Source organism: Vulpes lagopus, chromosome 8 (genome assembly GCF_018345385.1).
Source record: "Vulpes lagopus strain Blue_001 chromosome 8, ASM1834538v1, whole genome shotgun sequence".
NCBI lineage: Eukaryota > Metazoa > Chordata > Mammalia > Carnivora > Canidae > Vulpes > Vulpes lagopus.
The window spans coordinates 79,848,717-79,871,186 of record NC_054831.1 but is presented as its reverse complement, the minus strand read 5'-3'; positions in this window follow the sequence as shown (position 1 = coordinate 79,871,186).

The following is a 22,470-nucleotide window of genomic DNA, read 5'->3' as shown; positions in this document are numbered from 1 at the left end:
TGTGGATATCCAATTTTTCCAGCAGCCTCGTTATAAAAGTTGTCTGTTCTCCATTGAATTGCATTTGCTCCTTTATCAAAACTCCATTGATCCTATATGCATGGGTCAATTTCTGGACTTAGCTTGCTTCCATTAACCCATATGTCTATCTTTTCTCTAAAGTTATATTCCTTTGATTACTATGGCTTTATTACTAACCCTTAAAATCAAGTACAGCGAATCTTCCAACTTCGTTCTTCATTTTCAAATTTGGTTTGGCAATTCTAACTTCTTAAAATTCCAAGACATTAGAATTGGCTCATTGATCTCTTTTGTTTTAATAATAAATTTATTTTTTATTGGTGTTCAATTTGCCAACATACAGAATAACACCCAGTGCTCATCCCGTCAAGTGCCCCCCTCAGTGCCCGTCACCCAGTCACCCCCACCTCCCGCCCTCCTCCCCTTCCACCACCCCTAGTTCATTTCCCAGAGTTAGGAGTCTTCATGTTCTGTCTCCCTTTCTGCTATTTCCCACCCATTTCTTCTCCCTTCCCTTCTATTCCCTTTCACTATTATTTATATTCCCCAAATGAATGAGAACATATAATGTTTGTCCTTCTCCGATTGACTTACTTCACTCAGCATAATACCCTCCAGTTCCATCGACGTTGAAGCAAATGGTGGGTATTTGTCATTTCTAATGGCTGAGTAATATTCCATTGTATACATGGACCACATCTTCTCTATCCATTCATCTTTTGATGGACACCGAGGCTCCTTCCACAGTTTGGCTATTGTGGACATTGCTGCTAGAAACATCGGGGTGCAGGTGTCCCAGCGTCTCATTGCATCTGCATCTTTGGGGTAAATCCCCAGCAGGGCAATTGCTGGGTCATAGGGCAGCTCTATTTTTAACTCTTTGAGGAACCTCCACACAGTTTTCCAGAGTGGCTGCACCAGTTCACATTCCCACCAACAGGGCAAGAGGGTTCCCCTTTCTCCGCATCCTCTCCAACATTTGTGGTTTCCTGCCTTGTTAATTTTCCCCATTCTCACTGGTGTGAGGTGGTATCTCATTGTGGTTTTGATTTGTATTTCCCTGATGGCAAGTGATGCAGAGCATTTTCTCATGTGCATGTTGGCCATGTCTATGTCTTCCTCTGTGAGATTTCTCTTCATGTCTTTTGCCCATTTCATGATTGGGTTGTTTGTTTCTTTGGTGTTGAGTTTAATAAGTTCTTTATAGATCTTGGAAACTAGCCCTTTATCTGATACGTCATTTGCAAATATCTTCTCCCATTCTGTAGGTTGTCTTTTAGTTTTGTTGACTGTATCCTTTGCTGTGCAAAAGCTTCTTATCTTGATGAAGTCCTAATAGTTCACTTTTGCTCTTGTTTCTTTTGCCTTCGTGGATGTATCTTGCAAGAAGTTACTGTGGCCAAGTTCCGAAAGGGTGTTGCCTGTGTTCTTTGATCTCTTTTAAAAAAATCCCAGCCGGATTTTAATTGGAGTTATGTTGGTTCTACTGATCAGTATGGGAAAAATTGACATTTTTACTCTATGTAGTCTTCCAAGCCATGAACATGGTATATCTGTACATTTATTTAGGCATTCTTTGAGTTCTTCCATCAAGGTTTTGTAGTTATCAGCATATATGCATTTCACACATAATTATCTTTATGTCTAAGTAGCTTTTTAAAATTTTTTGTTGCTATTGTAAATGGTACTTTTTATTTTGATTTCTAATTGTTCATTTGCTAATATACAGAAATACAATTGACTTCACATGTTGACTTTGTATCTTGTGCTTTTACTGAACTAACCTACTGGTTTTCCTATAGATTCTTTGGGATTTTTAGTATAGAAATCATGTCGTTTGTGAATATTGTTTTATTTCTTTCTTTACAATCTGTATGTTTTTATTTCTTTTTCCTTGAATTATTGCACTGGTTAAGACTTGTAGTACAGTGTTGAATAAGAAGAGTGATAGCAGACATCCTTTGTTCTTAAAGGAAAGCATTCAGTTTTTCACCATGAAATACAATGTTGATGTAGATGCATTTATTAGGTTGAAGAAGTTCCCTCCTATTACTAGTTTGCTAAGAGATTTTTTTATTATGAAGAAATGCTGAATTTTGCCAAAGGCTTTTTCTGAAACTATTGAGATGATCTGATGGTTTTTCTTCTTTAGCCTGTTGATATGGCAAATTAAATTGATTGATTTCCAAATGTTAAACCAGACTTGCATTCCTAGGGTAAATTCTACTTTGTCATGATATAATACCTTTTTTTATATATTGTTAGATTTGATTTGCTAGTATTTTAAGATTTTTGCATATATGTTCCTAAGGGATATTAGTTTTTTGGTTGTCTTTTCTTTTTGGATTTATAGAATGAGTTGGGAGGTATGTTCTATACAGGGCCTGGGACCAGGGTGAGACAGCAACGTACAAAATTTATGGTGGCAGTCACTCATAGGCACTGACCCTGCACTTGCATTAATGCCTCTCTTACCTCACCTTAGTCCCAGGCCTGCTTTTATATTCTGGAATAGTTTGTGTAGGAATCATATCATTTCTTTTTTAAGTGTTTGGTAGCATTTGCCTGTGGAGTCATCTAGGCCTGGAATTTTCTTTTTTGGGAGTGTTTTAACTACAAGTTCAATTTCTTTAACAAATATCATAATATTGGTTATTGCTTCTTAAATGAGCTTTGGGATTTTGTGTTTTTCAAAACCTTTTTCTCTTTCATCTAAGTTATTTAATATATGGGTTAGGGTTGTTTGTAATATTCACTATTATCCCAAAAGGTCAGTAATGATGCCCCTTTTTAATTTCTGATATTGGTAATTTGTGTCTTCTCTTTTTCCATGGTCAGTCTAGCTAGAGGTTTATAATTGTGTTGATCTTTTAAAAATGCCATCTTGCATTTTTTATTGAGTCATTTCCTGTTCTCAATTTCATTGAAGAAAGCTTTTATATTTACTATCTAATTCCTTTTACTTGCTTTGAGCTTCATTTGCTTTTTTTTCCCTGGTTTTGTTAGGTGAAAGCTTAAATCATTGATTTGAGACCTTCTTTCTTTTCTAATATCAGTCCTTAAACCTATCAATTTCCTCTACCCATTGCTTTAAATACATACCACAATTTTTAATACATTGCTTCTTTGTTTTTATTTAATTATAAATATTCCCTATTTTTCCTTGTGGCTTCCTCTTTGATCCATGTATTCTTTTTTTCTTTTTTTTTTAATTAGTCTCAGGGGTAGAATATAATGATTCATCAGTTGCATATAACACCCAATGCTCATTACATCGAGTACCCTCCTTAATACCCATCACCCAGTCACCCCATCCCCCCACTCTGCTCCAGCAACCCTCAGTTTACTTTTCTAGACGTCAGCATCTCTCATGGTTTGCTTCCCTCTCAATTTTCATCTTATTTTAATTTTCCTTTCCTTCTCTTCCTCTATGTTCATCTGTCTTGTTTCTTAAATTCTACATATGAGTGAAATCATACGGTATTTGTCTTTCTCTGACTTCCTTATTTCACTCAGCTTAATACCCTGTAGTTCTAACCATGTCATTGCAAATGGCAAGATTTTATTCTTTTTGAAAGCTGAGTAATATGCCATTGCATTGATCCATGGATTATTTTCCAGATATCTTTGTGTTATTAATATCCAGTTTAATTATTTTATGGTCAAAGATCATACTTTGCATTGTTTCATTTTCTAAAATGTATTAAGTTTTATCTTATAAGCCCAGAATATGGCATATCTGGTGACATGTTTTCATGTACATTTTATTTTATTTTAATTCCCATGTAGTTAACATACATTTTTATAACAATATAGTTATTCAATAATTCTATATATTACTCACATGTATACATTAAACATTTATGTATTCTACTGTTATTAAGTGGCATATTCTTGAAATGTAAGGTCAAATGGATCAAAATAATTGTTCTAATTCTGAGTTTCCTCTTTAATTTTTCTATTGATTGCTGACCAAAGTTTTAAATTCATAAAAGTTTATAATTGTAGATTTATGTATTTTTGCTTTTCAATTCTATCAGCTTTGCTTCATGTATCTTGAAGCTCTGCTGTTGGTCAACATACACATTTAGGTTTATTACAGCTTCCTGGTGAATTGACTCCTTTATAATTAATGTAATACTCATCTTTATCTATAGTAATATTTATTCTCCTAAGTCTGCTTTCTCTAATATTAATATCAGCTATATTAATATAGCCACTTCAACTTTCTTTTTATTAGCATGTACATAGTAGGTCATTGTCATCCTTTTACTATCCTTGAATGTACCCATGCCTTTATAGTTAAGCTAGGTTTTTTTTTTTAGACAATCCAGTTGAGTTTTGGGGTTTTTAATCTAATCTGACAAACTATATGTTTAATACTGATCATATATAATGCAATTATTGATTGATATTGTTGGATCAAAGTAAATTTTTCTAGCCATTTTCTATTTGTTCCATGTTCTTCATTTCTTTTGACTGTTTCCTGCCTTCTTTTGACTTGATTATTTTTGTGATTCTATTTTATCTCCACTATTACCTCGTTTTTTATCTTTAAAAAGTGTTTTTGGTGGTTACCCTAGAGTTTAATTGTAGTCTACCTTCAAATAGTATGATGAGGGATCCCTGGGTGGCGCAGCGGTTTGGCGCCTGCCTTTGGCCCAGGGCGCGATCCTGGAGACCCGGGATCGAATCCCACGTCGGGCTCCCGGTGCATGGAGCCTCCTTCTCCCTCTGCCTGTGTCTCTGCCTCTCTCTGTGTGTGTGTTACTATCATAAATAAATTTTAAAAAGAACAATTAAAAAAAACAAATAGTATGATGACACTTCATGTGCAGTCTAAGGACCAAATATACTGCCTTCTTCCTATTCTTTATGCTATTGTTTTCATATTTTACTTTGACATATGCTATAAAAAATACTATCATTGCTACCAGTTTTGCTTTACTCATTCACATTTTAGAGCAATTAAGAATGAGAAAAATATTCATTTTATATTTACCCACATTTGCACCATTTCCAGTGTTCTTCATTTTTTTGTATAGATCCAAGTTTTGGTCTGGCAACGTATTCCTTTCCCTAAACAACTTCATTTAACATTTCTTGCTGCGCGGATCTGCTGGTAATAAATACTACCAGTTTTTGTAAGTATGAAAATGTTTTTATTTTTCCTTCAATTTTGAAAGACAATTTCCTTGGTTTTGAATTCTGTATTGACAGTATTTTCCCCCAGCACTTTAAAGATATCCCTCTGCTTTCTTATAACTGCCACTGCTTCTGAAGAGACAGCTTCTGTAAATTATTGTTCCTCTGAATTATATCTTTTTTATTTTTCTTCAAGATTTTCTCTTCACCTTCAGTTTCTAGCAGTTTGAATATAACATATCTGAGTGGGGCTTTATGAGGGGCAGAACATTTATCCTTCTTGGTGTTCTCTGGACTTCTGGGATTTGTGGGGTTTGTCAAAAATTTCAGAAAATTCTTGGCCATTATCTCTTCAGAGATCTCTTCTACTCCTTTATGTCTCTCCTCCTCTGAAATTCCAGTTACAGGCATATTAGATGATTTTCTTTTACCCCACAGACCATGAGTAATCTGTTTCATTTTGTTTTCAGTCATTCCTCTGTGTTTTTGTTTGAGTAATTTGTATTGACCTATCTTTAAGTACACTGACTTATTGGTTATGTTCAACTCTGTAAAGCATTCTTCATCACTGTTACCATACTTTTCTATTTCTTACATTTCCATTTGGGTTGTTCTTATGGCCTCAGTCTTGCTGCTAAAGTTCCCCATCTGATCATATACATCTGCTGTCTTTTCCCTCTGAGCCTTTAAAATATTATTCATTTATTTAAAATTTTAATAGTTCCAACTTCCATGTTATATCCAGGTCTAGTTCCAATGATTGCTTTGACGCTTGACAATACGTTGATTCTTTTCTTGTTCTTTTGCAAGCCTCATAATTTTTTGTAGAAAAAAAGTATTTTTCTTGCAATTTTGAAAGATAATTTTCCCAGTTATAGAATTCTGCATTGACAGTTTTCTCCCCAACACTTTAAAGATGTCTCCCTGTTGTCTTCTGATCGGTATATCGTGTGTAGGACAGTAGAGATCCAGATAAATGATATCCACGTCTGAAAACACACAAGCCTCTGTGATAATCCTTTAGTGTGGGGGGTTCAGTAATTCGAAGTACAGTATGGGATTTGTTGTTGCTATGGTTACCCTCAGTGCATGCAAGCTTCTAATTCCTTTAGCATCTTCTGTGTCAGGGCAGAGGCTACATTGTCAGAGAGTTTAGCCAGTGTCTGCTCTACCCTCGGCTTCTCTTCTCCCTTTTGCATGTGTACCTTGGAGAAGGCCTCTGTCTGCATTTGTGGCCCTCTGCATCAGTAGACATGTTGCTTGTTACTTATTGCTTGCTAGCTTGGTAGTGAGGGGCCCAGAACAGGGTCCTCTATTGTTCTGGTGCACAGCTTTGGTCTTGGGTAGACCTCAGGGATGGAGTTTATTCAATGACCCTCCCTCTCCTTTAGTGATAGGAGACTCCCAAGGATCTGGGCCCAGCACATCTTCCTGCCCTCTCCTATCAGTATAGAGCTTTTGTGCTGTGGGTGCAATAAACCAAAGCATTTGTGTCTTTCCCACAGTGGCTTCTCCAAGTATACCATGAAATAAGCTTTCTCCATACCTCACTCTGCCTGGTCTTTCTCGTGATCACCCAGTAAGACTTGAGGAAGAGTCTATAATCACCACTCTAGGAGGTTGCTAAGGTCTGAATTTTTGTGGCACCCAAAATTCATATGTTGATATCCTAACTCCCATGGTAAAGTACTGGTAAGTGGGGCCTTTGGGAGGTGCTTAAGTCATGGGAATGGGGCCCTCATGAATGGGATTAGTGCCCTGATAAGAGAGACCCCAGAGAGCTCCCTCATTCCCGCATTCCTTCTACCATGTGAAGACAAAAATATCAGCTACAAATCAGAAAAAGGGCTCCTACAAGAATGTGATCATACTGGTACCTTGATCTTGAACTTTCCAGACTCCAGAACTGTGAGAAATAAATGTTTATTGTTTATAAGCCACTTAGTCTGTGGTATCCTGTTAAAGCAGCCCAAACAGACAAAGTCAGAGGTACCTGCATTTTGTTACATTAGATCTCTATATCCTAAGCAGAAGCTGGAAGTCTCTCAATTTGGTTTTAATTTGCATTTTTCTGATGATTAATACTGATGACAACTTTGCCAGCCTCTTATTTCCACTTTTATATCTTGTTCTACGGAAATGTCTGTTGAAGTCTTTTGCCAAGTCTTTTGTTTTACTATAGAGTTGTAGGCACTGTTTATATATTCTGGATCTATATCTTTTGTCAAAAACATATTTTGTGAATATTTTTACCTTTTAATTTTCTTAATGTCTTTTTTTAAAGATTTATTTATTTATTCATGAGAGACAGAGAGAGAGAAAGAGAGGCACAGACACAGGCAGAGGGAGAAGCAGGCTCCATGCAGGGAGCCCAACATGGGACTCGATCCCGGGTCTCCAGGATCACACCCCAGGCCGAAGGCAGCGCTAAACCACTGAGCCACCTGGGCTGCCCAACAATGTCTTTTGATAAGCAGTTTTTTTCAACTTTAATTCAATGTACCAGTTTTTATATTATGATATATGCTTTTTGGTTCCTGTCTAAAGAATCTTTGTCCAATATAAGTTCATAAAGATAGTCTCCTATGTTTAGTTATAAAAGCTTCATGTTATAAGCTTTTATGTTTAGGTTTATGGTCCATATCAAATTCTTTTTTTGTGTCTGGTGGGAGGTTTCTTTTTCCCCATTTATCTAGTTGCCCCAGCATCATGTGTTGAGGAGATTTGCCCTCCCATTGAGCTGACTTTGTGTGTTTGTCAAAAATCAATTGGCCATATATGTGCAGATCTATTTCTAAATTCTCCATTTTGCCATTGATCTATTTGTTGATTCATAATATCCAGTATTATAGCTTTATAGTAACTCTTGAACCTTGTAGCCTAAGTCCTTAAACTTTGTTCTTCTTTTCAAGATTATTTTAACTATTCTAGGCCCTTTGCCTTTTCAAAGAAAATCCTTGCTGGGATTTTTATTGGGATTGCATTGAATCTATAGATCAACTTGGGAAGGACTTACTATTCCTTAGAAGCTATTTTCTAGCTTACTGTATAGAAAGACCCTAAAACCGGTGATACCTTAGTAGCAAGGAGCACATCTGGAATTCTCCACTAAACATCATTTTTTTTTAAGATTGATTGATTGATTGACTGATTTAAGAGAGTGAGAATGCGCGCACAAGCAGGAGGAGGGGAAGAAGGAGAGAATATCCAAGCAGACTCTCTGCTGAGCACAGACCCCCTACCCCCAAAGCAGGGGTTGATCTCAGGATCCCGAAATCATGACCTGAGCTGAAACCAAGAGTTGAACACTCAGTTGCTGAGCCACTCAGGCACCCCCATTAAATATAATTTTTAAATACCATTCCCAACTAAAAAGAACCAGGGCTTGTTGAAGCAATGTTTGATCCCAGTCCTTTGATAGTGAAATTATAAGTCTATAACATCTTGTCCTATCAGAAAGTAAGGATGTATTAAAAAAAATAAAAAGAAACCCATAGGGACATGTCAAAGGACCCAGGGCTAGCCTACAGGACTACTATTGGACACATTTTGAATCATTTGAGAATAAAAAAATTATAGTAATGGATAATAATGCCTGGAATTTAAAAATTAATCTATAGGTCTGTGTTGATAGTCAGAAATGAGGAGGAGGGAAAGAAAAGGGGAAAGGTGAAAATAGGGAGTTCTTCTCTACTGATAAATGCCAACCAATAAAGATGGGAGGAATTATAGATGTAGAAAGTCATTGTTTGCAATCCTCTATGTTATGATTCATCAAATGTTGTCAGTGAATGCTAAAATGACAAAGTGAAAGGTTACCGAGAAACAAGATATTCACATGCTCTCAACACAGATTACTTATTGACTACAATAAGGGGAAAGGTGCCTTACCATGGAGAATGTTAGCAAAACCACATTAACTTAATGATCAAAAGTAACATAACCAGTGATAGAACAAACAGTCATCACACACTTCTTACTGTGATGCAATCGGAAGTCCATTATGTCATTGATGTGGTTTTCTTGTCAAAAGTGTTTAACCCACAACTAAACATAAAGAAACAGACAAATCCAGACTGTGGGGCACTCTACAAGATATGTGGCTTGGATTCTACACATGTGCACATGCACACACGTGCGTGTGTGCACACATACACACACATAATGTTAACAATTGGTTAATGTAGGTAAATTGTACACCATTATTCATTATGCTCTTATTTCTACTTTTCTGGAGATTAGAAAATTTTCAAAATAAAAGGTTTATGCTAAAAAAAGATTGCACAGGGAGTCATTTGGGCAACGTCTTACTTCACCCGGGATTACTCTTGTGGCAGAGTACTGACATGCTGGCCATCTCTTCAGCAACAAGCGTGGAAGTTTGAAAATAAGCCTAGGAGAGAAGGATGAGCAGTTGCAAATGCATGATGAATTATTGTTTGGGGAAATCTCATTGTCACCTCTGAGCTGGGCCGGAAAGACTCCAGAGAAAAGTGATGTGCTCATTAGCCCCCCAGGTTCAGCTCAGATTTGCACAGGTTCTACATGGTACAGCATCGCAGCCTCCCCTGCAGACGTCGGTTCCCGAGTGAGTGCCTGCTGTTTGCCAAAATGACTGTGCCAACCTCTCCCCTGGGGGAGCCGGAGGAGCGTGTGCAGCTCAGCGAGCCACCCGCCTGGTACACAGAGTGTGAAATGAGAATAGCAATGTCATTATCCCTGTAACACAGAGTGAGAAAGTGAGTCTCAGATGACCCTAAAGGGAAGTAGACTTTTTAAATATTCAAAAATGTGGTGGGAAGGGGGAAAAATGGCAGAATGTAAAATAATATCTATGCTGTGGCCACAAATACATGTCACCTGTTTTGTCACACTACAGATCCAGTTGCTCATGCCCTTCCTTGTCTGAAGAACAAGGGACCCGCGGTGTCACACTGCCCCCAAGTCCCGAGGAGCTCTTTCTGGGGATGTCTCCTGTGAACTACCGAAGAGTACTTTTCATTCTTCCATTTCCTTTTCCTGCCCCCCATCATGATAACAAGACCCTAATGGGACCAAAGTGACATTATTCCCAAATAATGTCAGACCTTCCCAAAAGCTACAGACCCTAATGGGACCAAAGTGACATTATTCCCTTCAGCTTTCACTGGGGTTAAGGTAACGTGTGTTTCTCAAAGAACTAAAAAGTTGATCATGTCTACTCTCAAGAGGCTCACCTCCCATTCAACCACCTGATTCCTCAAATTTAACTTCAAAAATATTCCTATAATAAGGCCATTTATCAATGCTCCCCATAGCTAATCTTCTTACCTGAGACTCTTGTTGAAATGCAGGTCCTGGCTCACTAGGCCTGGAATGAGAGCTGAGGTTCTGCACCTGTCAGAGAGCTTCCAGGGATGCTGAGCCTACTGGTCCATGGACCACACTTTGAGCAGCAGGCTCCCGTAGCACTTAGTACTAAGTCTGATTTACTTAGTACCTATGTTGCTCATACTTGGTAGGTAACCAGTAAACATGCTCTGGTGGGATTACTGCATCCATGGACTGTTTCTACAATAGAGGAATCAAGTAGAAAAGCCTTATGGAGACATCTGCCTTTCCTCCTACTTATGTGCCTCTTTTTTTCTTGGAGTAAGAAAACTGGAGGATGGTCAGGTGGAAGCAGAACTGGCTAAGAGGGATTTAGAACAAAGAGCATCACTAGTCGAGGGGCGTCATAGGTGGATGGAGCCTGTTGTTCCTGCTTGTAGCCACCTCCATCCCCACCTACACGACAATTATTGGTCAAAGTCACAGGTGTATTCATTGTTGACTCTCCCCTACTTTCCCTATCTTGAATACATATGGACAAGCACACTCCTTTTAATTTAAATTGATCCTTCTGCTTCTCTAATGAAAATGAGTTGTTTGATTTTACATTATTGAAAGCAAACTGTTAGTGGTATTAGCACCTTCTAACCTAGCCTTAGACCGACATAAACCAAAACACACATTCTTCATCTTTCTTTGATCATTAGAAATAAAATGTAATCTCAATGCGATCTGATTCCCTACACTTGTCTTTCTGAATAAGTATCCAATAATCTCTCATTTTTATTTCATCTCAATAATATAATCTTCAATTATAGGCTCCCTGTCTAAGACACCCACTCACTCTCAAGGCAAAGTGTTGTTCCCTCCTCGTGGTTGGAAATGCAGCGTCATCTGGCTTTGCTATAGAGATAACCCCCAAAATATTCCTGGCAGGAGGCCTGAGTTCTCACAATAACCTGTGTGTGACCCTATCTGAAGACTGAACTAGACTAGGAGGTTTCTTAAGCCTCCTGGCTTAAGATTCTAGAAAAGTCCACAGAAACAAAGCACTTAAAATACCTAAAGAATAGAGTATCTGTTCAGGTATATGTGATTGACTGCAATTGTGTGTGTGTGTGTGTGTGTGTGTGTGTGTGTATAGACACACTCAAATGTTCAACCTCATTTATATTTATATATATATATATAAATTATATACATGTAAATTTTGCAACGTGTATAAATATTAATTTTTGCTATATATATATATACACACACACATATCCATATATCCATATAAAATTTTGCTAATTCTACTTTGTTCTAGATTTCACAGATTACACAGATTAAAATATATACCACAGAGGCCTAGGAGTCAACTGGCTTACATTCTTTCCTCACTCTGCCATGGATTTCCAGTGTAATCTTCAGTAAGAGTTACACACACACAGATGCACACATACACACGATCACCAGCACCCACCACATTTCTGCTTCCATTAATCCAGCCCTGTCTTGAGCGGTGGCATTTTCAGACTTGTGGCTCAGAAGGGTTGTTCAGTTTGGATTGGGGTTTACTTAATTCGATTTGTTATAATAACAAGAGCTTTGTTTTAAACAAAATTCTGTACAGAACCCCAGTATATAAAATAAAAGTAGCCATTGTGATGAAAGCATGGAAAGCAATCTGAAACCCTGTCTCCACAGTTACCCCTCACTCCCCTGCCCCACATTTAAAAAACAGTCCACAGAATCCCAAACTTTCAACACTCTGGCCAATGCATTCCATCATTTTATCAGTGCTCAATTCCACTCACAGGAGACTGTGTGTTTTTGGTTTTTGTGGGTGTTTTTTGTAGTTGTTGTTTTGTTTTGTTTTTTGTTTTTTGGGGTTTTTTTTGGTGGGATGAGGGGAAGTCTAAGAACTTCAAAACTAAGAAAATTCTGACCCTCATTAATTCTTATTCATGAAATCTATTTCTTGATAGAATCAAGAATCACAATCTAGAATCACATTAAAAAAAAAAAATCTACTCCCTCCTCCATATGACACCCTTCCAATAGGAGTTCACATTTCTCTCTTGTCTTCTTCAGGTGAAATTTCCCCCATCTATTTGGCTCTTGTGTTATATTTTCAGGTCTCTCATCACCTTAGCAGCCTCTTCATTCAAATTCCAGTTTACCAACATCACTTTAAATATATAACACATAAAAAAACAGTGGTATTCTCAATGGTTATGAGTCTTCAATAGAATTCTCAGATAAAGTGAGTTTTGTGGTTATTATCCTGCTACCCAGAGCTTTCCTCTCTCAAAGTAGACACTAGGATTTGAAGCATTTTTCAAAGATTTTATTTAGGGACGCCTGGGTAGCTCAGCAGTTAAGTGTCTGCCTTCAGCCCAGGGCGTGATCCTGGAGACCCAGGATCAAGTCCCGCATTGGGCTCCCTGCATGAAGCTTGCTTCTCCCTCTGCCTGTGTCTCTGCCTCTCTCTGTGTGTGTCTCTCATGGATAAATAAAAAAAAAATCTTTTTAAAAAATAAAGATTTTATTTATTTATTTGAGAGAGAGCAGAGCACTAGAGAGAGCATGAGTGGGAGTGAGGGGCAGAGGGAGAAGAAGCAGGCTCCCTGCTGATCGAGGAGCCCTTTGCAGAGCTCAAACCCAGGATCCTGGGATCAGGACCTGAGCCAAAGGCCAAAGGCAGATGCTTAACCAACTGAGACACTCAGGTGCCCTGAAGCATTTCTAATAGGAAAACTTTGCAAGGAAAAATATCCTACCCGTTGAGGATCTATTGGGGATACCTTTGCAAATATCCATTTTTATATTCATTGTGCAATTTTGGGACCATCTTTCAGATGGAAACTGAGCTCTATTTTGTTTCTTCGCTCATTGTGGAAGCAGGTTTATGATTCTTAGATTTCAGTTTTCAATCTGTGGTAAGCACACAATTGTGAGTCCTGCTTCACTAGTGTGCCACTCGGCGTCCTCTTTTCAGAGGATCAGGATTAGTATATTCTATTAAAAGATATTAAAAGATCTTTCCTCCATGATAGAGAATTTTCTTTGTATTTCCACTCTACTGTCCAAACGGTCCATATTTGTTGTGTAGAGTACAGTACACAGATTACGGTAAAGTAATCTTTACCACAGTTACAGTAAGGAAATTAATTACTCTGCAGCCAAATGGGATTGATTGATTGATTTCCTTCTTTCCTTCCTTCCTTCCTTCCTTCCTTCCTTCCTTCCTTCCTTCTTTCCCTCCTTCTTTCCTTCCTTCCTTCTTTTTTCCAACAGATAATTCCTACCAATATACATCTGAACCCTAGTACAGATGGACTCTGCCGTCCTGCTGGACTCAGAAGAAGCAGCAGGATAATACTGTTGTAAGGAACAATGGTATCTTCATTTTAAGAAGCACAGACCACTATTAGTAAAATAATATTTAGGCATAACTACTAATATATATAATTATATATTAACTACCTATCTGAATCGTTTAATTAAAGTACCACACATTATCGTAAGCTGTATATGAGAAAAAATAATTAGATAAACTAACATACAGCCAAATGAGATTTCTAAGGAAGTGAGGGAGAGTTTACTGAACAAAGGTCTCTCTCCCACACATCTACGTAATATGTGTAGTGCGATAATATTTTGATATAGTAAAGTATTTTTCCCATCACGATACCATTATTTTCCTTCCCCATCTCTTATTTAATTGGTTGGACTGGCCTGTTGTCAGTTACTCAGAGGCGCGCTGGACAGGCAGATAAGTGAAACATCTTGGCTTTGATTTCAAAAGACCCAAGCATAAAAGAGAGCAGAGGGTATCCTGGCATAAAACAAGTGTTTGGGAGGACAGAAAATAGAGAAAGGGCCTCCCTTACAAAAAATGTTACTAGGTTAAGAGGAGTTCATAAATGGGACGCAGAAGGGGGATAGGGGAGAAGGAGGTGAGAATAGAAAAGTTAGTGGGACACAACATGAAAGGGAGGGAAATCTAGGCAAAAAGCCACCGGCAACCCAGCTTCAGTGCAAGTGGGCACCGGGCATTGCCCCTTGGGGTCACCCTGCTGCCCCTCCCAATCCTCATCTGCTGGCTGGTAGAAACAATATTCCAAACTACTGAGACGTAATCACTTAAAAAAAAAAAAAAAGATTTATTTGCTTATTTTAAAGAGACAGAAAGGGTGGGGTAGGGGCAGAGAGAGAGACTCAAGCAGACTCCCCACTGAGTGTGGAGACCAACATGGGGCTCCATCCCAGGAGATCATGACCTGAGCCAAAACCAACTTGGATGCTTAACCAGCTGCACCACCCAGGCCCCCCGAGACTTAACTATTTTAACCTGCATCTTAAAAAGTGAAGATTCTTGGACATATCCCAGATTCTTCAATATGCATCTCAGTCTTTATCTCTCATTTTGGGAAAATATGTGGAAAAAAATAATCTATTATTGGCTAGAAGTATAAATAAACTTTTTAAAAGACTCTTGATAAAATCATTTCAGAAAACTTTTACACTCCCACCAGCAGTGTTGGGGAAATGTTCAGCCTCATTAATACGAAGAAAAGCAAATTAAAACAAATAGGATAAACATTTTTATGATTTTAATGTTCAAAGCTGACAGGGGTAATAAAGAGATTTGTTCCCTCATGCACAATGATGTTATTGGCTGAGGTTAATAGACTTTTTATTTCAGTTGCCAAGAAGAAATGGGGGAAATTTACATCTTGAAAGTACCCTTCTTGGCCTAGGTGCTGTGCTAGGTAACAACACGCATGGCCTCATGTAATTGTCACTATACCCAAGGTGGCAGGTATGATCAGTAACCAAACTTTTAAAGAGGAAAAAAGCTAAGTGAAATTTGTTTAATATATTTTACCTAACCCAACATATCCAAAATTTTATTTCAACACATAAGGATATAATAAATTATTAATGAGATCTTTACACCTTTCTATACTGAGTCTTTGAAATACAGTGTGTGTTTTATACTCAAGAGCCCATCTCAATGGAGATTAAACACATTTCAAGTGCTTGCTAGCCACATGTGGCTCTTGGCTCCCATATGGGACAGCACAGGGCTAGAGAGGGCAAATTTTTCAGAAAAACTATGATAGGAAATTCTCCTTATAGACCCCCATTTAGCACACAGCCTTTCAAATCATGGGAGATGGAGGTGGAATTTTACAATTGTAACCAAATATTTTAATTTCACCAAGCCATTCATTTCTCACAGGAGCCTATTTTGCTCTAGAGGCATTTGAGAGTTCTTTCCATTTCTGCATTGATTTACCTTTGCTCCCATAGAAAGCTTTTGGTGGGCATCCCAGTTCCAAAACTAACCTTGCGTAGTCCAAGACCCTCTCCTCTGATCCCTCGTAGGTTTTTTTTTTTTTTAAGATTTTATGTATTTATGCATGAGAGACTCACAGAGAGAGGCAAAGACATAGGCCGAGGGAGAAGTAGGCTCCCTGCGGGGAGCCTATGAGGGACTCGACTCCAGGACCCCGGGATCACGACCTGAGCCAAAGGCAGATGCTCAACCACTGAGTCACCCAGGCGTCCCCCCATGTAGATGTTAAAACCAATGTCCCTGACTCCTAGGCCCTGCAGTCTTCCTCCAGGGCACACGTGGCACCCGTTTATGTGTTTGTAACTTTGATTTTTAGTTCCCTCATGTCCTGGCACCAGAGGACCCTCCCAACTCCTCTTCTTCCTTGTGAGCTCAGAAATGCATTTTTTAAAGATTTTATTTATTTGAGAGAGACTGTGCATACGAGAGAGCACAAGCCGCAGAGACGGAGAAGCAGGCTGCCCATCAAGCAGGGAGCCTGATGCCAGGCTCGATCCCAGGACCCTAGGATCATGACCTGAGCCAAAAGCAGATGCATCACCAACTGAGCCACCCAGGTGCCCCAGAAATGCATCTTTAAATGATGTATTTTTATCCAGAATTTCTATATGGTCATCGCTGGAGGTTTGGGGTTGGTGCAGTCTGCCATCTTATCCAGGTCAAAAGTGCTTATTTGTCGTATTCTTTGTTATACCATGAGAGAGGCAAAAAGGTAAAGGAAACTTGTGACAAAGGAAACACAGTCCCGCTTCTGGCTTCCTGTGTCCATTCATTCATTCACCACATGCAGTTGGTCCTTGTTATTCATGGATGGAGTCCGTCCTGCAGTTTGCTGCATATACTGTACATAAATAAAAGAATTCATATATGATTTTCTGTATATTATGATGTTTTGTCATCCTGAAGAAACTTTCCAGCTGGGAGACACTGCCAATTCTTCGAGATAGCACAGCTGTGATCTGCATGTTACCCAGTCCTGAGCTAGATCTCTCTCTCTGGCCTGTGTGCCCCAGGAGACATCATTCCTCTGCTTTCATCACCCCAGGAGCCAGGTAATCAGGGACACCCTGACAGCCCAAGCCTGCTGAACTGTTCACATTGGCCAGTCTTTACCTGTTTACCTTGCCCTGTCTTTCCTTTCCCTGGAAACCCCAAAAAAGGCTGTGGCTGAGTGCTCTCCTCTCTCCTATTTTCTGCTCCCTGACATCGCTGGTGCTGCCCCCCTATGGGGGGCCCTGCATGGTGACTATGCCTCATGCCTGCACGACTTTCGAGTTTAATAAACTTGGTTTCCCTGGATCTTTCCTTCATCTCCCCTTATAGCCGTACTTGACGGACCAGTTCATAAAAGAATACAAAACACATATCACGACATACTTGTAACTCCAAAATGAACATTGATGGCCCTTTCAGGGTCATTTGGGTACATGTGTCTGTGCAGAGTGGTGAAAAATTTGAGTCACCCAATGCACACGTTTCCCGTCTAAGGCTGAGCAGGGTGACACTGCCTTCAGCTTTCAGCTCTTGTACTGCAAAGGAGTGCCCTTTTTGCAATATATGTACTGCTCCTTTTTGGCATTTCTGTGCTTTATGTGGTGATCTTGCTGTTTAAAATGACCCCCAAGCATAGAGCTGAGGTACTACTGTCTTAGTGGTCCCAAGAGCAAGAGTATTGTGTGGAGCCTTAGAGAGAAAAGGCATCTTAGATAAGCTCAATTTGAGCAGGAGACGCGGCGCTGTAGGCCGTGAGTTCAGCATTAACCTCGGCCAGCTCCACAGCCTAGGCTGAGCCAAGGGAAGCAGCTTAAAATTCACAGCAGGTAGGAATATGCTGGCTTTTACTTCTCATTGACTGATTAGATAGTTGGTGGAGCATGGTACCTGATTGACCTCCAGGCATCAAGGCAGAGGTTCCAAAACGCATCTAGGGGCCAGGTCGGTGGCTAGAAGAGAAGAAGTGGCAAAGGTGCATTTACTGCACTTGGGGGAATGGCATCTGCTTGGCCATCATTACCGCCGAGCCTCCACAGAGAAGTGTGGGAGCACGCCGCCTGCTGTATTGCTTTTGTGTAGAAGTTTCAGAGTTCCCATTTCCTTTGCCACTGGAAGAAATATATATCCTCTATGTGGATCTGGTGCTATTGACTACTTAGTTTACCCACCACCTAGATAGACCCCTGAGTTTGGGAAGACAGAGAACAGGTGTATCAGGCTATCCAAGAAGGCTCATGTCTGAGTCTGCCCCTTCCTTGGAGAAACAGAAAGCTTTTGATGCTTTGTCCCAGGTGGCCCTGTTAGAGGCAGCTACATCTTGCTGGTGGCCCTCAGGAGACCCTATGAATCAATCAGCTACCAACAGTCCATTAGGGAGAAGACCATAAAATGTCTGACATGTCACCACTGTGCCTGGATGTGGAGACAAACCAGAATTTTTTCCCACCTGTCCCCACTGCCGCTGGTTTCAAGATGGATACAAAGTCCAGTGAAAATAATCTGCGATAGATCCACAGAGGAGGTGTTGCAGGACCGCTCCGGAGAGGCCTGGACGTGACCGTGCTGTAATGGGTCTGCTATTATTGCAGGAGTACGCCCTATTTGCAATTAAATCAGTCCTGCTTGTTGAAGAAACAGGAGTGAAAGCATGGGTCTCCCCTTCCCTAAGGATAGAATGATTTTACCAGTTTACTGTTCATTATTTTTTGTGGGATGCAGTGAATGCAGTGCTCCGAGGACACACTGTGGCTTTGAATGCTTCTACTATAAACTACGAGAGGGAAAAATGAAAATGAAGAACTAATCCAACAGAACACAGGCCAGGAAAAACCCAGGGCAAATAGAAAGCACAATGTGAGACAAGACAGCAGAAAATAATCCAACTACATCCGTAATCACTATCGGTATAAGTGTGTTAAAGGCTTTGTTAAAATACAGGTGATTAGATCAGATTTTAAAGTTTAAACAGGTACCACTGCCCAAAAAAAAGTCGACATGGAAAAGACCAGAAAAGCGCACCAGGCGAATGTTACCCAACAGCACCCTGGAATAGCCATTTGGATACGAAGCAAAGCGGACTCTAAGACAACAGGTGTTATATGGCATGAAGGGGTTGACAGTAATGTCATGAAACATGATGAAACAGGCCACTGCACGTACCCAACACTCCAGAAAGAGCAAAAAAGTGGACAGATCCACAAGAAGAAACACACACACACATGCACGCATGCACACACACCTGCCAGCCACCGAGGAGTCAAGGAAAATAAGGGGAAGATTGGAAAGGAAGGCTGACAGTGATACTCTCTGCGCAGAACTTCAACGGGTTCGTATCAATGCCCTTGACGTCAACCTTGATAGAAGAAGAAGGCGGGCACGCCGACCCACACTTTGTGAGATGGGAAACAGGAGCCGAGAATGTGCCAGGCGTGATCAGGGAGCCACGCGAGCCCCCACCGCAGAAGCGAAAGTGCTCTATCCTGACACCAAGGTAAGGACCCCTGCCCCGCGGTCCAGCGTGCTCCTGTCCCCTCGTTCCTTTCCCTGCCTCTTTATTTTCTATTTCTTTCCCTGCCTCCCTTGGAAGCGGAGAAACTGATGATGTTATCTCGTGCACCTCCTCTGAGCACTTTGGGGAGAGGCGCTTTATGAACACAAGCTGGTTCTGTTGGCGTGTGAAGCTGCTTGGCGCCCTCCACCTGCCTCCTCCGCAGGGTTCCCACCCGCCCCCCCAGCCACATTCTAAGGCTGCATCCGTGGAGGACACCTGTGACCCACCAGGGCCAGAGAAGAGCACCAGCCTAGCGCAGTGCCAGGTGTGCACTTCTGCAGAGGGACGGAGGGAGACCCTGTTGACGAGCAAGACTCACCAGTCGGCTTCCTTCTGCCCAGCGCTCTCTCCAAGCCTCCATCAGATGCATCTAGAAGCAGCTGTGCAGCTGTAAAGCAACCAGGCTGCTCTTGACCTTTTAATCTCTGCGAAAAGCACCCTTAGGACTGTACGCCCAGCCACCGCCCAGGGCTACACGGACCCCACATGGGACCTTCTCCTTTCAGGCTGAGAGTTCATGGGCGTCATGAGCCAAGCCCAAAGCCAACCCAGATGGGCCGATGGGGCCTGAGGAGCCCACCCCTGTCTGGAGAACGGATGGTGCCCTCAGGGACAGCCACCAGCCACCACTGCAGAGAGGCCCCACGGTCCCCTGAAGCTTCCGGCTCGGGTAGAGAGACTCTGTAGGATGTTGAGAGGGGCCAGGGCAGATCAGCAAAAAGAGAGGCCAATGTTGTCTCTCTTCCTAAATCCCACAGTCTAGGGCAGGGGTTCTCCACTGGGGGCAATTTTGTCCACCGGGGACCCAGCTGAGACACTTGGTTGTCACCGCTGGGCAGGGGAGGGTGTGCTGTGGGATGTCCCAGGCGAAGGGATGCTGCTGCTAACATCCCAACATGCTCAGGACAGCCCCCCCGCCACGACCTCACCTGGCTCAAAACGTCAGCAGTGCCAAGGCTGAGGATCCCTGCTCCGGGGGTATCTTCACGAGACCACCTGCCTCATATCCCAGAGCTCAGAAAGGCAGAGAAGGGGTTCAACTCGGGTTTCTAACCACCTACCCCTTAATCTACACAAATTCTATTACTTCATAATTATCTGAAATGGGCAAAAAGAACATTTCTCCCAACGACGAATATATGGATGAGCGAACAAGTGAATGAATGAGTTTGGATCAGTTCTCTAGTTGCATGTGGCCACTAGGCTCAGGAGAACCCAGGGCAGGCAGCTGCAGAAGAAGGAGCGAGGTGAGGTCCAACCCTGCTTGTCCACAGTGGAGGCTGAGACTCTGGGGGGCTCTGCATCCTCCCCCACAAGGGCTTTCCACTTGTTCCACAAAACACCTCTGAGCACTAACACGTCAAGATGGTTCCGGAAGTCCACTTAGCTCTTCATCCAGAGGAATTTCAGGAGGTGAGAAGGCCCATGGAGGATGGAGAGCTGTGGTCTTGCCCAGAGGCCTGGGCATAGCGTGGGTCTTGCACGACCCTTCCAAATGGTTCAGCCCCAGGTTCAAAGAGCTCTGGGCTCACAGGAGACCCAGATCCTCACCCTGACTCTGTCCTCGGTGCCCTCATCTGTGAAACAAGGAGGTTGCCTGCCTCAGTGTCCCTACCTCTTCGTGCCATTATATTTGGAATGAAATCGAAGCCCCCTCAGCTGGGTGTTGGGTGCCTCTGGGTGGGAAGCCAGCCTCCTGACCCAGACCTGCCCACCTGCCCCTCCACCCCCCCAACCCATCCTCAGACCTTCTCCTCCCTGGTTCTCTCCTTCTCAAGCCTTTCTGTCTGAACCTCTGCTCTCCTCTCCTGGCACACTCTGCCTGTGTTCAGTCTCCGGGATGGGGCTGCTCCTCCGTCCTGTCCTCCGGCACTGGCCATGCTGACATTAGGCTGTTTTTACCCATCCTTCCATACTGTGATGCCTAAGAGAACAGGGTTCTCAACTTTGAACTCCTCAGGGCCCTGCCAATACCTGGCACACAGCAGGGGCTCCAAAAATATTGGATGAATGGATGGAAAAAAATGGGTAAAATTCAGATGGCTTTCCAGCAGAAGCTCTAGGCACAGTGTGTCTGCCCCCTTGTGTGTCCTCTGATGAACACAAACTTGCAGAGCTCTGTGAGCCGCTAAGGATAACAGTGCACGGCAGGACCCACAAGAATTAGAAGACAGCACTTGAACTTCAAGTCACCTTCTCTGCTTTCAAAGCAGGACCCACGTCCAGCTTTCAAAAGGAGGGATGGATTGTGAGAATTCAAGCCCCACACAGGGAAAAAAAAGAAGAGAAAAAAAAAGTAGATTGCTGCATATAACATTGAAGAACCAAGTAGAGTAGCAGCAGGAAAAAAAATGAAGAAAAATAATTTTACAGAGGTAAAGTTTTATCTCTTAAGACAGAGCTTGCTAAACCTCATATACCTTATTTAGGTAATGAGAGCACCTTATGACACTAATAGTCTTATAATGCTGTTGCTATACTGCCTCAATATGACTTATACTGGCACTGAAAATGCATTAAATTATGCCTAACAGTTTATAAGTCAATTACACAGGTGCTCAAAGCTAATTTCTCAAGACCTCAGGCTATAACTCCCTGTTTTTACTAGAAAAAGATTGTGTAAAGTTACATAATTTTGACTTTAAACAGCCTTTTCAGAAACATAACCAAAGTATGCAATTGCCGGTCCCAAATGTTAGGATAATCTCCAACTTAAAACCGTTATACACTAAATGGATCAAAGCAGCAAGGTTTTCACAACAAAACTGCGAGAAGGTAGGAAAAACATAGCCAACCTCAACCCAAAATAACCCATTCACACTCAGGCTAAAAACTGAGTGCTAATGTAAAACAATTCACAATTACTATAACACACACCTAAAATCTCTTGATGCAACCAAAACACTAACAACAAAAGAGGCATTTCCCTAGAAAGGGGTCTATTCCTCGGCCATTAGAAAGGATGAACACCCACCATTTGCTTCAAGGTGGATGGAACTGGAGGGCGTGATGCTGAGGGAAGTAAGTCAGTCAGAGAAGGACAATCATCCTATGGTCTCACTCATTCAGGGAATATAAGAAATAGTGAAAGGGAATAAAG